General features: G+C 38.5%; 2 pseudogenes; both read left to right on the top strand.

Annotated features, from left to right (window-relative positions):
- The first annotated feature begins 386 nt into the window (after nt 1–386).
- On the top strand, nt 387–2,541 carry LOC142136979 (uncharacterized; annotated as a pseudogene).
- Nucleotides 2,542–2,770: 229 nt separating this feature from the next.
- Nucleotides 2,771–4,630, top strand: LOC142136822 (ATP-dependent DNA helicase Pif1-like; annotated as a pseudogene).
- The last annotated feature ends 214 nt before the right edge of the window (nt 4,631–4,844 follow it).

Here is a 4,844-nt window from a genome sequence, read left to right as displayed (position 1 = left end):
CCTAACAACTTGCCAAACACCTACTATTACTACTCACGCCTTCCTAACAAGTCGGCAAAAATTACTACTCACGCTCTACTGACAAGTCCGCAAAAAACTACTACTGACGCTTTCCTAACAAGTCAGCAAAAATTGCTACTCACGCTGTACTAATAAGTCAGCGAAATATAAACCACAATCCAACTTCTATAGCCCTCACTATCAAACAATAGCAAACAAATTCATTATCTTATTTTTATTTTTTTATTCTTATTTAAATGGGGAGGTCAAAAAAATACACAAATGAAGAAGAGAGGCAAAGGGCGAAAACTGCCCAAATGCGCAAATCAAGACAGAGTCAGAGTGAAGATATGCGAGAGCAGGAAAGAGAGGCAAATAGAATTGCAATGAGACAGTTAAGAGAGAGTCAGGATGACCAGATGCGAGAGCAGGAAAGAAAGGCAAATAGAATTGCAATGAGACAGTTAAGAGACAGTCAGAATGACCAGATGCGAGAACAGGAAAGGCAGACAAGTAGAGTTGGAATGACACAATTAAGAGAGAGTAAGAGTGACGAGATGCGAGAGCAGGAAAGAGAGGCAAATAGAGTTGGAATGAGACAGTTAAGGGAAAGTCAGACTGAAGAGATGCGAGAGAAGGAAAGGCAGTCAAAAAGAGATGGAAGGAGACAATTAGCTGACGCTAAAAAGAAAAAGTTAATGACAGATGCGTTACCTTTAAAAGCTAACAAAGATGAAAACGCAGTAGACCAGCACTACTGTGGAAACATGAATGTAAGATGCGAGTTTTGTAACTCAAAGAATTTTTTGGCCGAAAGGCCACAAGATAAAAAATGTACTCAATGCTGCCAGAAAGGAAATGTTAGATTACAACAGCAGGATTTTCCTGACATTCTAAAAAAATTGATGACAGAGAAAAAAATTGATAAGTATAGAAAACTATTTATGGAAAACATAAGAAATTATAACAATGCTTTTGCTTTTGCATCAATGGGAGCTGCTATAACTACACCAAAAGGAAATGGACCTTATTGCTTTCGCATTCAAGGTCAGATTTATCATAGAACTGGAACTTTACATCCAGAAGATGGGCAACGAAAGTTTACTCAACTTTACATACTTGATACTGACGATGCTTCAAAGGAGAGAGCAGATATGCCAGAAAATAAAGATTGCGATGAGCATATTATGGAAAAAATTGAGAAATTACTAAGAGAAATTAATAAGTTGGTGGAGGCGTACAGAATTTTACATGAGGTTGAAAAAGATGCTAAAAGGGAAGCAATGAGGAATAATACGGAGATGCCTAATATTATGATGGCAATTAAACAAGACCGAAAACAAGATCCTGGACATTACAACGTAGCAAGAGCGAGTGAAGTAGCTGTGGTATATGAAAATACGGATGGGGAACCTCCGTTTAATAGAGATATTTTGGTTTATTTAAGACCAAAACCAGGAGTTCCTCCTTTGAAAAGACTGAGCATTCTTGATCCCAATCTTGATGCTATGGTGTATCCACTATTCTTTCCGCGTGTGGAACAAAACTGGAGCACTGAAATGAAATTGATTGGAGCAAAAAGATTTGCGAGTAGAACAGTACAGTGGCTTGATGGACCACATTAATGAAAGAGCTGAAGAGACAGGAATTCCTCCAGGGAAAATGGTCATTTTACCATCTTCTTTTGAGGGAAGCCCGAGAAATATGCAACAAAGATACCAGGATGCAATGGCTATTGTGACTAAATTTGGGAAACCAAATATATTCATAACTATGACATACAATCCAAAATGGCAAGAAATTGTCGAAAATCTGGAGCCTTGGCAACAGGTAGAACATAGTCCTGATATGGTAGCGAGGGTTTTTAATTTAAAACTTAAAAGTTTACTTGAAGAATTGAATGAAGGACTATTTGGAATGCAAGTGGCAAGAGTTCACTCTATTGAATTTCAAAAGCGTGGACTTCCACATGCACATATTTTATTAATTATGGATTCAGAGTCAAAGTTATAGACAGTGGAAGATATTGATAAGATGGTGTCGGCTGAGATACCTGATAAAGAAAAATTTTGACGACTGTATGAAATCGTCACCAAAGATATGATTCATACGCCATGTGGCTTGAGAAACCCCCAGTCCCCATGCATGGACAACGGAAAATGCATGAAGAATTTTTCAAAAGATTTTTGTAATGCAACAGTAGGAAATCTAAACGGTTATCCAAAATATATGAGAAGAAAAGGGGTTGAGCATGACGTGAATGGAAAAATATTTGACAATTTATGGGTTGTACCTTACAACGCATATTTGTTACTGAAATATAATTGACACATCAATGTTGAGGTGTGTGCATCAATACAAAGTGTGAAGTTTTTGTTTAAATACGTATATAAAGGACATGATTGTGCCAATGTTGAAATTAAAGTAGATAAACATGATGAGCCTGCGAAGCATGTAGATTCGAGATATGTGAGTGCTCCCGAAGCAATATGGAGAATATTTGCATTTCCAATGCACATGCAGACACATGCCATCATATGATTGGTGGTGCATATGCCTGGACAACAGAGCATATTCTTCGACACCGAAAATATGGAAGACTTTGTACAGAGATTGAATAAGAATTCAACTCTGATGGCTTGGTTCAAGCTGAATGAAACCAATGAAAATGCTCAAAAAATTTTTTTATAGAGAAATTCCTGAGCATTTTGTTTTTGAAAAGGGAGTTTGGAAAAAGAGACAGAGAGGAGGACACAAGGTGATTGGAAGAATGTACTCGGTGGGGTTAAAAGAAGGGGAGAGATATTATTTGAGATTAAATTTGTTACACGTCAAAGGAGCTACAAGCTTCCAAGATTTGAGAACTGTTGGTGAAGTGGAATATTTGACTCTTCATGAAGCGGCAAAAGCAAGAGGATTTTTGCTTGATGATACGGTGTGGAAGTCGACTATGGAAGATGCAGTTGTGTGTAGTATGCCTCGGCAACTACGAGATTTATTTGCATACATTTGCGTGTTTGGCTCTCCGACTGATCCACGCAAATTGTATGAAGAATTTAAACAAGATATGATGGAAGATTACTGTCACAGACTTCATTCGCAAGACCCTACTTGCAATGAATGTGAGGGCTATGCCCTTAGAGATATTAATGATGTGTTAGCTTCCCATCGAATAAGTTGCGCACATTACGGACTTCCGAGTCCTCCAGTTTATTTGCCAGAGATTGATCAAAAAATTGATCAAGAAAAAGAAAGGCAGCAAGCAGAAGAAATGAGCCTTACGTTGAATGAAGCGCAGAGAAATGCATATGACAAAATAACGAAAGCAATTTCAAATAAACCTCTAAGTGAGAATTTGTTCTTTATTGATGGCCCTGGAGGAAGTGGAAAAACGTACCTTTATGCTAATTTGATCCATTTTATGAATGGGATAGGACAGGCATTGCAGCTAATCTTTTAAATGGAGGAAGGACAGTCCATTCCTTATATGGACTTCCAATTCCAATTAATGAAACATCTGTATCCAGAATTAAGCCGACATCCAATCAGGCTAAGAGCCTTCAGCTCGCAAAATTATTTATAATTGATGAGTACACAATGATTTCTAACCATACACTCAATACAATAGATCGCCTTTTGAGAGAAGTTATGAATAATAATATACCCTTTGGGGGGAAAGTTATTTTACTGGCAGGTGACTTCAGACAATGCTTGCTGGTTCTACCGCATGCAATGAGAGCTGCCATTGTGCAAGGTTTTCGAGCACATGGAGGCAATTTAAAAGACTTGAATTGAAGATTAATCAGCGATCGGAAGATCCTGAATACAGTGATTGGTTGTTGAAGTTGGGAGATGGAGCTTTTACAAATGAAGATGAATTTAACAAAGAAACGATTGAGATAGCACACGATATGGTATGCGATGATATTGTTAAGGAGATATTTGGCGAGAACATTTCGATCGACATGGTTAAATCTATGTCGAATCGAGCAATTTTGTGTCCCTTAAATGAGGACGTTGATAAACTTAATGAAAAGGTGATGGAAATAATGGAAGGTGAATTTATGATTTATTTGAGTGATGATGCAGTACAAGCAGACGATGACACTGAGAAAGAAAATTTCCCAGTTGAGTTTCTGAATACCTTGATTCCTTCCGGAATGCCAAGGCACAGATTAAGATTGAAAGTTGGAAGCATTATTATGCTATTGAGAAATCTGAATGTTAAGAGAGGACTGTGCAATGGCACTCGATTAGTAGTGACAGCACTGAAAACGAATGTGATACAAGCAGAAGTTTTGACTGGCTCTGCTGAAGGAGAGTAGGTGATGATACCTCGGATTGACTTATGTCCCTCCGAAACAGGACTGCCGTTTAAGCTAAGACGGCGGCAGTTCCCTTTGAAGGCAGCATTTGCTATAACCATTAACAAGTCACAGGGTCAAACACTTGTGTGGGTATTTATTTACCAGAGCTTGTCTTTGGTCATGGACAATTGTATGTCGCATTTTCACGAGTACGGAGAAGCAGTGATGTGAAAGTGCAGGTTATGAATACTGCCCTTCAAGGAAGACTGATTGAGCACAGCGATAAGGTGTTTAGCAGAAACTTTGTGTATCGAGAACAGTAAGACGATGGAGATTAAGGATATGGCGATGAAGATGAAGGATGAGGTGATGGAGAAGAATGATGAGGTGGTGACATGTGGACAAAACCACGTTAAAAAAGGGCGCTTACGTCGGGAAGTAACGCTCTTCCCCTGAGGAGGCCTGGCCTAGCCCCAAATGCATGACAAGAACCTTTTTAACACCTTAAGTAGCTTGATTTGACTAGAATGCATGAGT

Source organism: Mixophyes fleayi, chromosome 1, assembly GCF_038048845.1.
Source record: "Mixophyes fleayi isolate aMixFle1 chromosome 1, aMixFle1.hap1, whole genome shotgun sequence".
Classification (NCBI taxonomy): domain Eukaryota; kingdom Metazoa; phylum Chordata; class Amphibia; order Anura; family Limnodynastidae; genus Mixophyes; species Mixophyes fleayi.
This window is presented reverse-complemented; position numbering and strand designations above follow the sequence as displayed.